Source organism: Alligator mississippiensis, chromosome 2 (genome assembly GCF_030867095.1).
Source record: "Alligator mississippiensis isolate rAllMis1 chromosome 2, rAllMis1, whole genome shotgun sequence".
In the NCBI taxonomy this organism is placed as follows: Eukaryota; Metazoa; Chordata; order Crocodylia; family Alligatoridae; genus Alligator; species Alligator mississippiensis.
Window position 1 is genome coordinate 174280151 of NC_081825.1, and position 17599 is coordinate 174297749.

The 17599-nt window shown below is 46.5% G+C and overlaps 1 pseudogene; it reads right to left on the bottom strand.

The window, feature by feature from the left end:
• Nucleotides 1-3633: 3633 nt before the first annotated feature.
• Nucleotides 3634-6088, bottom strand: LOC132248280 (olfactory receptor 1052-like; annotated as a pseudogene).
• Between the last annotated feature and the right edge of the window lie 11511 nt (nucleotides 6089-17599).

Here is a 17599-nt window from a genome sequence, read left to right on the forward strand (position 1 = left end):
TGGGCTGGCACCTGGGGGAGCCTGGAAAACCCTGGGCTATTGTAGGGAGGCAGGGCAGGGCAGGACTAGCCCTGAACTGAACTGCTCCCATCAGAGTACATGTAGATGCACTCCCAGAGGAGGCTTAGTGCACATTATTTTACTGTGCACTAAGTTTACAGTGCATTTATAACGTGTAGATGCACACATATTGTCATAGATATGACACAAATGTGTCATTGCCAAATTTGCTACATATAATTTTAAACTTATTTAGGGTTGGGATGAAACAGCTGGTCACATAAAAAGGAGGACCTTCTCTGGATATAACAGACAAAAAGGAAGAAGTAACATGAGGTTTTTTACTTTCACCAAAATGACTTCACGCCCAGATAAGGAAGAAGACGTTTCCATTCCCTTTTGCGTTCTGGAGCTTCAAACTCCTCCTTACATGAATAACATTGCCTGAGTTTACGCAGCATGGGAATTTGGGAAAACATAGAAACCTTAGACTACAATTTTGTTTCTTACTTGCATTTAAGTGGCAGCTCTCTAGCTGAATAAGTGGGATTTTTGATATTTACACATTGGTGGTGATTCTGCTTCCATTGTCATGTGGAGACATAAGTGGGCATGCATAATTGTATATGCTGATGTAGCCCAGGTGCACCAGCATTGCTCCCTCCTCCAACGGAAGGGAAGTGTTGGCTAGGGAGGAGTGCTGAGAGAGGAAATGGCAATTGAAGCCCAGTTTCCCTCTATTCCCTATAGGCTAGGACAATATGGACTTAACTATATTGCAATGTATTAATAAAAATAGGCCAAGAGAGGTATGTTAAGAGACCTATTTACAGATATACAACTTTGAGATAAATCTATACTCTGAGAGCAGAACCAGGGGGGAGCTATACATTACCACTAGAGGTTCCACTCAGGAACAGGGAAATAATAAATACAGGCAAACACTAACCAAGAACAGGCAAGTGATAAATCAGTACAGGTAAGCACAAAACGGAAACAAGTAAATAGTAAACCAGTACAGATAAGCATAACTTAAGAACAGGTGAGTAGTAAACCAATACAGGTAAGCGCAAATCAAGACCTGATAAGCAACAGGTGGGTGGCAGGGAGGGGTCCTAGCAAGGAATCTGTGGGATCATATGTCAATGAATCAAAAATTATCATTACACAGGAATAACAAAATTTAAGGTGCTATCTTACAAAATATGAGGCGCATAGTAGGGCTGTCTGAAACAGAAGCATTCCATTTTGACCAGCGTTTCGACATTGCAATGTGTTCTGTTTCGACTTGGTTTCGAGTCAAAACGGCTATTCCATTCCATTCCGTTGAAACGTTTTGCCGTTTCAATCCTGCTTCGACGTTTCATCCATAGGCTAAAATAGGGAAGGTCGAAACATGCTATAATTTTGTCATTTCTGACCTGATTTGGGTGAACCTTTTACTAATGTTAGCTATTTCTCAGGGCATGACGTATGCCAAGTTTCAAGATGATTGGTCCAGCAGACTCAGAGAAACTGCTGCCCACAATCTTGAGAGAAAAACTCATATCACATGTATGTGTTAAGCCACAGTGGGGTCAAAACTGCAGCAATGGTAGCTCTTGATGGGGCAACAAAGTCTGCCAGGTTTCAAGGTGATAGGTGCAGGGGGTTCAGAGAAACTGCACCCCAAAATACTGAATGCAAAACTTATGTCGTGTATGTGTTAAGACACAGCGGGGTCAAAACTGCAGGCATGCTAGCCCCTGTGGAGGCCACAAAGCCTGCTAAGTTTCAAGGAGATAAGTGCAGGGGTTTGGGGGAAACTTTACCTCAAGCTGCGGGCAAGCAGAACTTGTGACATGGGTGACACTGTATGTGTTAAGGCGCAACAGGGTGAAAGCTGCAGGGATGGTAGCCCCTGCTGAGGCCACTCTGCCTGCCAGCTATCAAGGAGATCAGTGCAGGGTTTCTGGGTTCTGGGGTCCTGCACCTCTGGCTGCTGACAGGCAAAACTCATGACATGTGTGCTTGTGCAACTGATTGCGTCTGTCAACCCCTGCTGCGGCCACAAAGCCTACCAACTGTTGAGGAGATGGGTACAGGAGGGTTGTGGGGCCCAAAACCCCTAGCTGCTGACAGGCAAAACTCGTGACATGGGTGCTTGTGCAACTGCTGCCTCTCATCAGGCAGCAGAACTGAAGGTCCCCCATCACTTGTCACCAAGAAATGGGAGTAATAATTCACCACAGTATGAATGTGAGCCGGCAGTGCGATGCTTTCACCAGCAGGGCCAACAATACGCTGGCATGCATCAATTGATGCATCTCCAGCAAAACGATTGTAAAGAAGTGATCATCCTGCTCTACTCAGCTCTACTCTGCACTGGTGAGACTGCAGCTGGAGTACTGTGTCCAGTTCTGGGCTCCACACCTTAACAAGGACATGGTAATGCTTGAGAGAGTCGAGAGAAGGGCTACCTGTATGATCAGAGACTTGCATGGCAAGCCATATGAGGAAAGGCTGAGGGACCTGGGACTATTTAGCTTGAAAAAGAGAAGGCTGAGAGGGGACTTGGTAGCAGCTTACTGCTACATCAGAAGCGTACATCAAGGGCTCAGTGAACAACTGTTCAGAAGGGCACCCTTGGGGAAAACTAGGACTAACGGTCACAAACTTCTGCAAGATTATTTCAGGCTCGTTTCAGGCTCAAAATTAGGAAAAACTACTTCACAACTAGGGTGTCCAGACTGTAACCATTCCTGACTTGTTAGTGATAGCCACAGGGAAAATGGGGGAATATTGTCTGGGAAAAAAGACTTCTCTGAATGACCTCAGAAATGTTTCTGATTTGACATTATAGAGACTGGACAAAAGTAATTAGAAATATTAGTGAAGATCTCCGATCACACTTTTAAAGAACAAATCAAAATCTGAATGAAAAGTAAAGGCTGTAAGGATGTTTTAGCTGTGATGGTCCAGGAAATGAAAGACAGGCAAGACATTTTTGGTGATATCTTTTATTGGAAAAAATGGATAAGCTTTCAGGAACAGAATATCATCCCTCGGGTCAGTCATGGAAAGCAAATACTTTTGCCGAAATCATAGGTTGGATATAAAAAAATATCCTTTAGAAACCAGCTTCCAAAGAATAGATTTTAATACCTCTATCTAAAATGATATGTTGATTTTATTAAAAAAAAAAAAAAAAGGCTTTTGGGGCATTAGTAATTTTTACAGATTTTTTTTACACATGGTAAGCTAACTGTCAGAAAAAAATTCACAGTGCTGAGTGTTACTGTAAAATGAAAGAAAAAGTTACAAAACTAATTTAAAAATAAATAATTTTAGTTAACTGGAATCTTCATACACAGGAAAGTTTGATATGACACTATAATTCACCATATGATGTAATGAAGTGCATATAAAAAAAATGATGGAAGAGACATTTTGTCTTACTAAAGCACAACTGAGGTAACCTAAAGCCAAAACATAAAGCTATTACAATATTTTGCTACCTGACAATAGTGAAAAGACAACTTGTCTTAAGTCTAAGAGCAGTTGTAAAAATCCATGATTTGCCAAACCAATCATAAGTTAAAACATTCAGAGGAATAATACAGAAACCATATTCTCCTTTTAAAAATTCAATTCTTAAAAGCTGATCATATTTATCCAAGCATTCAAATTAGCTGTGAAATTTTTCCCACCTATGGCCCTTCTCAGGCCATCCTTCACATCCTTGTTTCTCAGGCTGTAGATTAAGGGATTCGACATAGGGACCACCAATGTGTAGAATAAAGCACAGACTTTCTCCTGTCCCATTGAGTAGCTTGAACTGGGTTGTACATAACTAAATGTAACAGAGCCATAGAGGACAGTGACAGCTGTCAAGTGGGAGGCGCAGGTAGAGAAAGCCTTGCGTCTGCCCTCAGCAGAGCGGATCCGCAGGATGGCACAGACAATGTACAAGTAGGAAATAAGAATGGTCATGAAAGTGGAGGCAGCTATAGCCACAGTAAAAGCTAAGAGCATGACCTCATGGGTGTGGGTGTCAGAACAGGCAAGTTTCAGCAAGGGAGGGATGTCACAGAAGTAATGGTTGATGATATTAGGCCCACAGAATGACAATTTTAGCAAACCAATTACCTGCGACACTGAGTTCAGAAGGCCCCCCATATATGACCCAGCTACCAGTTGAACGCAGACTTTCTTGGGCATAGCAACAGTATAGAGCAGCGGGTTACAGATGGCTATGTAGCGGTCATATGCCATGGCAGCCAGCAGGAATCCTTCTGTGGACACAAATGTACCAAACAGGAAAGTCTGAGCAATACAGGCACCATAAGAAACCTTTTTGCTCCCTACAATTAAGTCAAACAGCAACCTTGGAGCAAAGACAGATGAATAGCAGAGGTCAATAAAAGATAAATTACTGAGGAAGAAGTACATGGGCGTGTAAAGTTGGGGATTGAACCTGATCAGCAAGATCATCCCGAGATTCCCCAAAACGGTGATAGTGTAGATCACAAAGAACACCATGAAAAGGGGGACCTTCAGGTCTGAATGGTCTGTTAATCCCAGAAGGATAAAGTGGGTAACTGTGGAGTAATTTCCCCCAGCCATTGCATGAGATTGCATGGAACATAGTGTTCTGTGTCTGCAGGGAAAAATAATTTGATTGTTAAAGAAATAATGCATTGAAATTCCATAACATAAATCAGGTTGACAGATTTTGTGTCTGTTCAGGCTATATATGATGGGGCTGCCTATAACAATTATTTTGTTGTAAATAGCAGCTTTCTAAATAATCATTCCTGACTTTTACATAATGGTCTCATCAGATGTCATAAGGCTTTTCTAAAGACCTAAGGATTCTTTTACAAGTGGGGAAACTGAGGGACAGAAAAGAAGAAATCTATTTCACTTACTGGGTGACCAAAGTGCCTCTTGCAACCTATTCTGAGCTACATGACTGAAGAGTAGGAGTAATTCAACTACCTGTATTGGTCACAAAAGTGCCCCCATGATAGTTATAGGGAAGTGGACATCTGCCTGTCTCCAGAGGGAGTTTGCATTCTTATAATGGGGGGCGCTTGTCTACACAGAGTAGGTAACGGAATAGTTCCTACATTTGATTTGGGTAACTCCGAGCTGGTCACAAGCTGCATTTTGGTCATCCAGTACGCAAATAGGATTCTGCCCAAAGCAATTCATCAGGAAAACCTATAGATCCTGAGCCCTACTTCAGCAATCTGGCCCTCTGCCCACACTCCTTCCCAGACACTCCAGAATACAAACTGGCCAGGATGGTAATGCACAATCTTTGCTCATGCACTGCTGTCTGGAGCTAAAAAAGAGGATTATCATTCCTATGATCCTATGCAATCACACATACAGACACACACGCAAGCAAAACAAAACAAAACAGAAAGAGAGTAAAAGGAATTTCACCATCTGTTATGGAGTCTGGGGGGCGGGGGAGGAACTGTATCTAAGCCCCAAAACAAAGAGGCTGCTTCTGTAACTGTATCCTTTACTCTCAACCTCTCTCTGTAGGAAACAGAAAATAGAATTTCAAACCTGAAGGTGCTGCTTCTCTAGTGGAGCAGGCAAGTAGGTCTAGTTCCAGATCTGAAATGGTTAAGTCAGACACTGTGTTTGCTTCTGGGCATTTTGCAGTCTTCTCTTTCTAGGCTCATTGTATCCATCATTTCTGAGAGAATATGCAAGGGCGTCAGGTTCAATTCATCAGCCTTGTAAAGGGAGTCAGGAGGCTGGAAATCCTGGCTATTTCTAAGTCTCAAGCCTGAAGAGCCACAGCTTTCTGCTTCAAATAAAAAAAAAAAAAGGAAAGTTTGTCAGCCTAGGTCTGGCGGGGATGGGCCATTAAGCATAGCTGGGATCATTAGAATGCTAGGACCCTGTGTAATGACTCCCAGATGACTTGTGGTCAAAAGTTTCAGGTATTCAGTGGGCCTGCCTATTCTTTCATTTGTTTGACAGCTCACTTTGCTTTGCAGAGCAAATTAATCTCAAGGCTTCCACAACACTTCCTCGTAGTTTTTTTTTTTTTTTTTTTTTTTTTTTTTACCAGGTGTAAAGTGTGAGAGTTACTAGAATGTAAATAATTCTGATGTCCCACTTTTCTTCAGTGTCAACTGATGTGAACAGCTGGTTGAGCACTGTTGAACCCTGTGAAAACTGATCTGTATTTTTCCTTTGTTTCATAATCCCCCCCGATAATAATAATAATAATAAGAATAATTCCTCAGTTCTTAGGCTGTGTGTCCTTTTTGGCCTTGTTGTTTTAGACAGCCTGTCTGCTTTCAGGGCTCTGAGAAGCTTTGTGTGTGACCCAGGCTTCTTAGAAATCAATTAACCCCTGCTGTCCATCTTGAACCATTATAATGAATATATATATATATATATATATATATATATATATATATATATATAAAAGGTCTGCTTTTTGGAAATTGGCTTATATATATATAAGCCAGTTTCCAAAAAGCAGACCTTTTAAATGCCATTTCTAAGCTAACCAATAAGGTCAAACCTCCTCTGGCTAAGGGAGTCTTAGAACCTGGTTCTCACACTTCTGGATGACTGTAATGACCACTCAGCTCTTTGGACTAAAACATGGGACTGTTTCTAACATGACATTTTTTAGGGCAGAGTTTTGTAATGTGCACACATACTTAGCTTCAAATCTGCCCAATTCAACCTGCAGCCAACTGAGACTGTGTAGTTGCCATGTGGATGCTTGTGAATCCACTGTGCAGGGGTAATAGAATCACTAGCTGTGTACCAAAGATTTCACTTGTGTGAATGGAAAATTGTCATTTGGGCAGATTAATGGTAGTAGAACTATGCCCGTTGGGTTTCTTGGTGTTGGTACTGGGTTTGGCTCTCCACCTGCCAGACAGCCATAAGAGACCATGCCAGTGGTGCTCAACATTTTGGCCCTGGAGGTCAGAAGTATGGGTGGGGAGGAGGGTGGTCCATTGGTCAGATCAGACCCCATGTATGAGGATCAGGCCCTGGTGTCTGGCATTGGCCCTTCCTGCCTTTGCATACTGGGATTTTTCCCCAGGGATCTGGCAACAGATCCTAAGAGCAGCTTCCTCGACGGCAGGCCCACTGTGCATGCGCGCAGTTTAAAAGGGCCCGCCGACCGGGAAAAAGCCCAGTTAGACGCGGGAGCGGTGAGAGACACGCGGGTGAAAGCTCGCTGCGCCCCCGCTCCCCCGAAGCCCCCCAGAAACCCTCCAGCAGCCGCGGAGCCCCCCACTGACCCCCAGCACAGCCGGGGTAAGCGGGGCCCGTAGAGAGAAGGGGCTAACCCCTTAGTGTGTGTGTGGGAGGCGGCAGCTGAGTGGAGCCGGGCCGGGTCAAGCCCCGCCCAGGCCCCTATTTCGCCCAGCCACCCAGGGAGCCATGCGACCGGAGCCGCGCGAACAGGCTGCGAAAACAGGCGCGCTTCTCTGCCGGCGCGTGAGTTAGCACGGAGTTTGCGTGGGAGGGTGTGCGGGAGGGAGCCGGACCCTGCCTGCGCACCCCCCAGGGTAGACAGCCCCAGCCGTAGCCAGCCTACCAGAGGCATGACACGGATGGGCATGCGCCGCACCCCGAGGGTCCCCTTGGGCTCCGCGGCCCCCCCCTCTGGCACCTCAGAGACGGCCACCCAGACGGAGCCCCTGGCTCTCGGCTGCGGGGGCTGCTTGTCCCTTTTTCAGGCTCTGGGGCCTGGGAGCATGGAGACCTCCCCTTGTGGGGTCTGTTCCCTTTTGGGATCTCCGGCGCGCCAGCTGGAGGAGCTCCAGGCCACAGTCCAGAGACTGCGTGCCATCAGGGACTGCGAGCAGGAGACAGACTCCTATTGCCAGGCTCTTCTCCCCCGGGAGGCAGAGGGTAGATCACAGTCTCCCTCCACGCCAAAGGAGGTCTCTGGGACCTCCTGCTGTGTCCAGCCAGGGGCATGGAACAAGGTGGTCAAGGGCCCTAAGGCCTGCCACACCAAGGCCCCTCCCCCCACCAGAACTGAGCAACAGGTATGCACCTCTTGCTGCCCCAGCAGAGCCTGCTGAGTTGCCGGCCCCCACGGGCAACATGGGCCTAACTGCAGCTCCCGCCCCTGCTCTCCCCAAGACAAAACGTAAGGTGTTTGTTGTGGGAGACTCCCTCCTGAGGGGGACGGAGGGGCCAATCTGCCACCCCGACCCCTTAGCCCGGCAAGTCTGCTGCTTCCCAGGGGCCCACATCCGGGACATTGCGGAGAGGATCCCCAAGCTCCTCAAACCCACAGACCACTATCCCATGCTCCTTATTCATGTGGGCACCAATAACACGGCTCAGAGCACTCCCAGCCAGGTCATGAGGCGCTACAGGGATTTGGGAGCAGGGCTCAAGGGTCTGGGGGCACAGGTGGTGTTCTCATCAATCCTCCCAGTCTCAGGCTATGGGCTGAGAAGGGACAGGAGGATCTATGTGGTCAACCAAAGACTGCGGCACTGGTGTCGTCAGGAAGGCTTTGGCTTTCATGACCACAGCCCGCTCTTTGGCGAGAGAGGCAGCGAGCTGCTGGGAAGAGATGGTCTCCACCTCTCTCCCCTAGGGAGGAGGCTCTTCTCAGCCAGACTGGCTGACCTGCTCCATCGGGTTTTAAACTAAGCCCGTTGGGGGACAGGGGGACTACCGCCACTGCTGGCCCGCTGAGCAATCCTTGCAAAGCCAGAGGATCACGGCACTCAAGGGAGCCCACCCCGGCCCCAGCCCTGGTAAAATCTGTGGGCAAGGAAGGGGCCCCCCAGGGGGCACTTGCCTGCCTCTACACTAATGCCAGGAGCTTGGGGAATAAGCAGGAGGAGCTCTTCCTCCTGCTCAGTGCAAACAATTATGATGTCATAGGGATCATGGAGACCTGGTGGGAGTCCACCCATGACTGGACCACGGGTATAGATGGCTATGCCCTGTACAGGAGGGATCGTGTAGAGAAAAGGGGCGGGGGTGTAGCTCTCTATGTCAAGGAAAGCTACACGTCCCTGCAAGCCGATATTGGTGACCAGGGTGGACGGCTGGAGACCCTCTGGGTTAAAATCCGTGGGGAACACAGCACAGGGGACACAATGGTGGGAGTCTATTACAGACCTCCCACCCAAAGTCCTGAGCTTGACCAGGAGTTTACCCAGGAACTGGCTGAGGCAGCTTGCTCCAGGACCATGGTTGTCATGGGTGACTTCAATTACCCGGACATCTCGTGGGAGGATCGCTCAGCAAAATCTGAGCGGTCGCAGAGCTTCCTCTCATGCGTGGATGACCTCTACCTGACTCAAGAAGTCTATGGGCCAACGAGAGGCAAAGCGCTGCTCGACCTGGTGCTGGCAACTGGGGATGACCTAGTCGGCGACCTAGTGATCGATGGGAAGCTGGGTGACAGTGACCACGAGCTGATCACCTTCACCATCCACCGAAAAGCTGGCAAGTCGGTCAGCAACACGGAAGTCCTTGACTTGAGGAAAGCTGACTTTGACAAGCTCAGGAGGCTTGTCAGTGAGGCCCTAAGGGACTGTGACCACAGGGAGAGGGGAGTTCAAGAAGAGTGGTTGCTCCTCAAGGGAGCGATCCTCAATGCACAAACTAAGTCTATTCCATCTTGGAGGAAAGGCAGCAAGAGGGCACAGCAGGCCCCCTGGCTCTCCAGGGACCTAGCAGACCTCCTGAGGCTTAAAAGAAAGGCCTACAAAGGATGGAGGATGGGAGTCACCTCCAAGGAGGATTATTCTGCACTGGTCCGGTCCTGTAGGGAGCTGACCAGGAAAGCCAAGGCTGCAACTGAACTCCAGCTAGCTTTGAGCATCAAGGACAATAAAAAGTCCTTTTTCAGATATGTGGGGAGCCGGAGGAAAAGCAGGGGCAACATTGGACCCCTGCTGAACCAGATGGGGCAACTGACAACTGACGCCCAGGAAAAAGCCAACCTATTAAATAGGTACTTTGCGTCAGTCTTTCATCAGCCCCATGGGACGCCCATGCCTGCTACAGGGCCAGGAAGTCTGGGTGAGGGTGATCCCCTGCTCTCCATTAATGCTGACTTTGTGAAGGAACATCTTGAGAAGCTGGATACCTTCAAGTCAGCCGGCCCTGACAATCTTCACCCCAGGGTACTCAAGGAGCTGGCAAGCAACATAGCCCAGCCTTTAGCGCGGATCTTTGAAAACTCTTGGCGCTCTGGTGTAGTGCCCGAAGACTGGAAGAAGGCCAATGTGTTTCCTATCTTCAAGAAAGGGAGGAAAGTGGATCCGGCTAACTATAGGCCCATCAGCCTGACTTCTATCCCGGGGAAGATCTTAGAAAAGTTTATTAAGGAGGCCATCCTTAATGGACTGGCCAACGCCAACATCTTAAGGGATAGCCAGCATGGGTTTGTTGCGGGTAGGTCTTGCTTGACCAATCTCATTTCCTTCTACGACCAGGTGACCTATCACCTGGACAAGGGAGATGAGATTGATGTCATATATCTTGACTTCAAAAAAGCCTTCGATCTGGTGTCCCATGATTGTCTCTTGGAGAAACTGGCCAATTGTCGCCTTGGGTCCTCCACAATCCACTGGCTGGAAAATTGGCTCTGGGGTCGGACCCAGAGGGTAGTAATTGATGGAAGTCACTCATCGTGGTGTCCTGTGACCAGTGGGGTCCCCAGGGCTCTGTCCTTGGACCCATACTGTTCAACATCTTCATTAATGATGTGGACACTGGAGTCAGAAGCGGACTGGCCAAGTTCGCAGATGACACCAAACTTTGGGGCAAAGCATCCACACCAGAAGACAAGCGGGTGATCCAGGCTGACCTGGACAGGCTCAGCAAGTGGGCGGATGAGAATCTGATGGTGTTCAATGCCGATAAATGCAAGGTTCTCCACCTTGGGAAAAAAAACCCGCAGCATCCTTATAGGCTTGGCAGTGCTATGTTGGCTAGCACTATCGAAGAAAGAGACTTGGGGGTCATCATTGACCACAAGATGAACATGAGCCTGCAGTGCGATGCTGCGGCTAGTAAAGCGACCAAAACGCTGGCTTGCATCCATAGATGCTTCTCAAGCAAATCCCGGGACGTCATTCTCCCCCTGTACTCGGCCTAAATGAGGCCGCAGCTGGAGTACTGCGTCCAGTTTTGGGCTCCACAATTCAAAAAGGATGTGGAGAAGCTTGAGAGTGTCCAGAGAAGAGCCACGCGCATGATCAGAGGTCAGGGAAGCAGACCCTACAATGACAGGCTGAGAGCCCTGGGGCTCTTTAGCCTGGAAAAGCGCAGGCTCACGGGTGATCTGATGGCCACCTACAAGTTTATCAGGGGTGACCACCAGTATCTGGGGGAACGTTTGTTCACCAGAGCGCCCCAAGGGATGACGAGGTCGAATGGTCACAAACTACTACAAGATCGTTTCAGGCTGGACATAAGGAAGAATTTCTTTACTGTCCGAGCCCCCAAGGTCTGGAACAGCCTGCCACCGGAGGTGGTTCAAGCGCCTTCATTGAACACCTTCAAGATGAAACTGTATGCTTATCTTGCTGGGATCCTATGACCCCAGCTGACTTCCTGCCCTTTGGGCCGGGGGCTGGACTCGATGATCTTCCGAGGTCCCTTCCAGCCCTAATGTCTATGAAATCTATGAAATCTATGAAACATCACCTTCTACCCCAGAGTGCTGGGGTTGGGTCCCAAGGGTCCTAGTGCCCCCCTCTTAACCTAGCTCATGCCAGGATGGGATCCTGGGCCTGGCATTGCCTCTACCCAGCCCTGTGTGCTGGGATTGGGTACAGATCAAGCACACAAACCCCAGGGCTTTCCACAAGTCTGGAAATTTGGAGATGGAGAAGCAATGCTATTTCTCTCCCACTGCCAAATTTGCAGACCCGTGGGAACCCCTGTGGGCTGGATAACACAGGACTGTGAGCTGGATCAGGCCCATGAGAAGTGTCACAACCCAAAGTTGTGATTTTTTGTTTGTGTGCATGCTTCGGCACCGCTAAATTATTTCCCGCCATTTTTGTTGCTTTCTTTGCACGGTAGAGCTCTCTGCTGCTAGAGAGAGAGCCCTGGTGCAACGGGGGATTTCCCACCAAATTACAGCTTCTTTGCAGTGTGCATTCCTTTTGCATCGTAGTGATGCTCGCCGCAAAGAAGTTCCCGCCATTTGTATTAGGGTCCACGCCATGTTATTGGCCGACTCCTAATTTAGGCACATGTGGTGGCTAGCGATTGGCTTGCTAGCCGTACATAAGGCTTGGGTAGTTTCCGCCCAAGCTGGAGGAGAGAGGAGAGAGAGATATTCTGTGTAAAGATCTCCAAGCGCTGTGGACCCTCGCGGATCCAGCGCACCTCCCCTAAGCAGGCAAGAGAGGCAATAGAACCGAGCTTATGGAGCTTTCGCTTCTCGCCTCTCCCCGTCGCCGAGCGCAATCCTAGACATATCCCTTTCCTATAATTTCAGACCTCGCGGAGCCTAGCAAACTCCGGGGAAAATGTATCGGACCCATGGAGCCTGAATAGCTCCAGGGAAAATTTTTGAATTTAACTTAACCGGACCCGCGGAGCCTAGCAAACTCCGTGGGAGCAATCGTTTTGTCAGAGTCCTCCAACGAGGGTTCAAGTGGGAGCTGTGCCTGGAAACTTATCCAGCCTACACTGATACCATCTTTGGGTGTAAGTAAACAATCTTTTCAATCAACCGTTACGCCTCCATGACTAATTCTAACTCGCGTGCACAAAACAATCCCGCGGTTTCTCCCACCCCGCGTGTCCAGGCTGACGACCACAGCCCGCGTGCACCGGAGACGGGTTCGGTACGACCCCGGTTCACCCCCGGCTTGCCCATGGTGGCCAGAATGGGATCGGAATCACTGCCGTGCATGGCGACGAGGGCAGGCTCGGGGCCCAGCCCGCACAAAAAGGAGGCTGAACACCCTAGGATATGCTAGTACTCTGTTCTTATAATGGCCCAAGACATGGCAGTAATCTCTGACCCCCAGGGTACCTGACTGTTTCACAAACCATGTGTACCTACCCATGCCCTCTCTATGTGGTTAATACAGTCTTTTCCACTTCTAGGACTTTGGTTTCCCTAATACCATAGATTTGCTAGTGGACAATTGTTGGTCCAGTTATGCACAGGGCCTGGCCCAAAGCAGGCTCCTGAATACCTGTGGCCTGGGTGACTGTGGATATTTTGAGAATTGGAAGGATAGATATAAGGAGTAAATGGAGGGCTGGAGGCAGAGATGGATCCAGAGGAGGCTCAGTGGTGTGGCTGCACCCTTTTTTTTTTGGCTATATGACAGAAAAATCAGTTGGAAACTTTTTAAAGTCCTGAAAGAAGGTTTGAAATACCAGCCTCTTCTTTTCCATGCTCAGAGGCACACCTACTTCCCTCTCTGTCCCCCACCCCTCCCATTCCCTCCTCCTCCTATGCCATTGCTACTGTTTCTCCACTGTCACAAGGGTGAAGAGAGCTCCTGTCTATCTCCAGCGAGGCTTCATGGGGACTGGGTTCAGCCTGTCTGCGCCAGGACAGTTCTTTCTCACCCAGGGCAGCACAGACACAGCAGCAGCAGCAGGTTATAGGGACCAGAACGAGAGTGGACAAGTATTTTTGAGCTGTGAAGGATGGTGGAGGAGTCAAATTTTTATCTGGTTTGGGGGCTTAAAAATGTCTCTAACTGCTACTTCTGTGGCATGGTTTATGACCTCAGTGAGGTGGGGAGGAGAGCCTAGGAGCAGGAGGTGCAGCCACCCCCGCAGTACCATTCGCTGCTCCACACCCCCTTTGCAAAATCCTGGATCCACTCCTGGATGGAGAAGGATGGATTGATTAAATTAAGGTAATTTAAATCACTGATTTAAGTCACCAATCCAGAAGCTTCATTTTAATAATTGATTTTTGTTAATTTTCCCGTTATGGTGTTGTTATTTTTTAAAGAAAGGTATATTTTAATTGATTGATATAACAATTAAAACATGTTTATTTCAACTAAATATTTTTTACAGGAGTTCTGGTACAAATGTTTCCTAGGTACACAAACTAGACACATCTATTTTAAACCATATGTATTTTTTAAAATATGCACATACCCAGAAGAGGCAGCGCATTACTTCAACCCAGCTCTGCAGCATCCGCAAGGACCAGGTGCTTTAATGGCACTTTTTTGGCACGTTTATCTAATTGCTGATTAAATAAAATTTAGCAAAAGCATGAGAAAGCCCCACTGAAGTGCCCAATCTTTAAAGACAGGCATTGCAAAGTTAGGTTGAAGTAACATACTACTTCTGCTAAAGTGATTTTTTTGAAACATCTACAAAAAGCCAATATAATTAACATTTTGTTCATATTTGTACCAAGCTGCATTAAGATGGCAATTTGAATGTAATTAAGCACACAGAACCAGCACTTCAGATTTATTAAACAAAACTTTAATGTTTTGGATACAGAAACTTTTTTTTTAAATCAAAGCATGAGACATATTTACAACTAATTGATTTAATAAATAGTAGTATTGACTGTTATAGTAATCAAGTACAAACTCTGGTTAGTGCATTCAATTAATTATTTCAAATCATCCTGGGGAATTTTTTTTCTCAAATGACTAGGTGAATGTCACTTGAGCTTAAGTTCCTAATTCCCTGCTCACCTAGTTCTCTTTTAATGAGAAAAACAAGCGTTCATGCTTTTTCATCTCCCAATTGATTTCTCAGCTTTGAATGAACCCCTTACATCTAGCTTCCCTTCCCTCCTTTGGGCAGACAGATGGCACCACAGGAGCAGCGGTAGGGGACATTTTTAGAAAAGGTAATTAAAATTGGTTTAACCATAACAAGGCCAATTTTGAAAGCACAGGATGCTTAGAAGCAAGCAACATAGCAATATAGAAAAGTAGTGCTAGAAGGGACCTCTGGAGTTCATCTAATTCAACCCCTTACTGGAAGAATAATCATCCCTATCCAAGTGACCCCATACAAATTTTTGTCTAACTTACTTATTACTAAAACTATCCATTCAACCCTGTTTCACAATGATAAAATAAAGCACCCAAATCTACCACAAATAAAGCATGGTGGCCAGTGTCCTTGTGCAGCAAGGGTTTTTTTTAAACCAATGTGTCATCTTGCTGTTTCTCAGAGCATCTGGAATTCTTCAGTCCAACTAAGCTCATAAGCAAGAAAGATTTTTTTTTCTAATTATATAAAATGTGTATTTCTACTTTAGCAAATAAATCTACTTTGCTTTGTAACAACAAGGAAAGGAAGTGAGGTTTTGACTGAACTGGTAATTTTTAACTAGAGCTGGTCCTAATTATATTTCCCTCATAAAAAAAACAAAAAACAAAAAAACAAAAAAACAACCAAACAAACAAACAAATACCCTTAGCCTACTTAGGTTTGATCTCAGTTAAATCAATGAAATTCTCTTGTATAGGAAGGGGTCAAGACATAACTATAACATCTTATATAAAATGCATGTAAATTTTAGGTAGGAAGAAGAGGGAACAAACCACTGTTATTACACAACTATACTGATAGGACCATAGCCATATAATACTAGGATTTAATTACACTTTTACTCCATGATGTTGAAAATCGCACCTCAGTTTTTCAAGGACAAGTCAGGACTTCCGTTTATTTTGTAAAGAACACTCTTAATGCACAGAATTCAGGACAGTGACAACAAACCACATTATTTTTACAACAAGCATTCCTAGCCATGAACATTTTTACCACATATTGACTTCCTTAGATTATCCTTCACATCTTTTCCCACCCTCAAGGCTATAAATCAAGGGGTTCAGCATGGAGATCACAAGAATATAAAGCACAATAGAAACTTTCTCCTGTTCGAAGGAGTAGCTGGAATTGGGTTGTATGGAGCTGAATGTACCAGACCAGAAGACAGTGACAGCTGTCAGGTGGAAAGCACAAGTGACAAGACTTTGTGCCTGCCTTCAGTTCAATACATCCTCAGGAAAGCAGACAGGATGTGCAAATACGGGTGGTTATTCTGTTGTTTGAATGGTTCATGGGTAGATTTTGCTGCTATGTTGCCATTGTGGAGTGCTATACCCAGGTAGCATGCCACTATGGTGACATAGCTGGCGATCACATGTAGACACACATGATCACTAGATTGCTGTAGTGCACCATACAGTGATGTGTACATATGCCCACTAAAACCACAATCTCATTGATATGGATGGTAGAGTATGTAAAGTTCATCATGGGAGGGATGTCACACAAATAATTGATGACACTAGGCCCACAAAACAACATCAGCAAGCCACGTATGTATGCCAATGAGTTAAAAATCCCTCCCAATATCTAACACAGCCACCAGCTGAATGTAGACTTTCCTGGGCCTAGAAATAAGATGGAGGAATGGATTACAGATTGCTTAATAACAGTCATACCCCACTGCTGCCAGTATATTTCCAGGAACACTGCAAACAGAGAAATTTGCAGCTATGGATGGTTGGATAGCCCCAGGAGGATGAAGTGGATCACCACAGTGTAATTGTGCCAAGACATTGTGGACAATTTCATAGAGCATAGGCTAAGGGCTTTCTTTATATCAGCATGATTGATAGGGCCTGTACAAAGTAGATAGAGAGGGGCTTCCTCCTGCAAATTCACTCAATTTAATTAGCACCTATGGAGAAGGGGATATATATATATATTCCCAGTTCTTACCTGACATATTAAACAGCTGTCAAAGGGCTTTGCTGAGCAAGCTGGTACAAGTGTTCTTTAAAAAAAAGGGGGCGGTGGGGCAGGGTTCTAAAGAACACAAGGATGAAGAGATTAATCCAATGTCACTCAGCAGAGCAGTGATAGACGTAGGAGGAAAACACACACCTGCCAAGCCCCAATCCAGTGGCCTCTCCATTAGTCTACACTTCTTTCTGAATCCAGGTACTCCATAACACAAATCTGTCAAAGAACCAATGTGCCATCTTCCCATTTAATATCTGGTGGATATTAGCCTGTGGATACATAAAAGATTTCCCTCTCTACAGTCATCTGACTTCAGAACAAATACCAACAAATCAAGGGAATAATTTCTGGCTCCAAATCAGTAACATCTGACAGATCTCAAAGAAAAGCAGATGATAATTTTTCCAGGTATGTAATTGGCATATTACAGGCTACTTCATTCAGATAGAGATGAAATACAGAGATTGATACAGATTTGGAAGTAAGTAGTACCTCCATAGAGAAACTTAATGGGAAACATTGAGAAAGAAGCATTTCTTAAGGCCAAAGTAAAGATGCTGAATCGATGGAGAGTAGTATGGGGGTACACCTGTTGTCATACTGTTAAGCCCTGCCCCCTGACAGGTGCCCCATACCCTGGTCACCATCTTAGATGCCATATTGGGAATGGAAGTCCTGCCCCTTGCACTAGAAGTACTCCTTTTCGGAGGGGGTTTGCAGCCTTCTAACCGGAAGTCCCACTCCATGACATGGCTCATGACTTCAGAAGTCCCACCCCTCTCTGCCATGTTGCCCCAGATTCCCCTGCCCCCGTCAGATGGTTTGTGACATCAGCAATTCCACCCCCTTGCCTCTATGC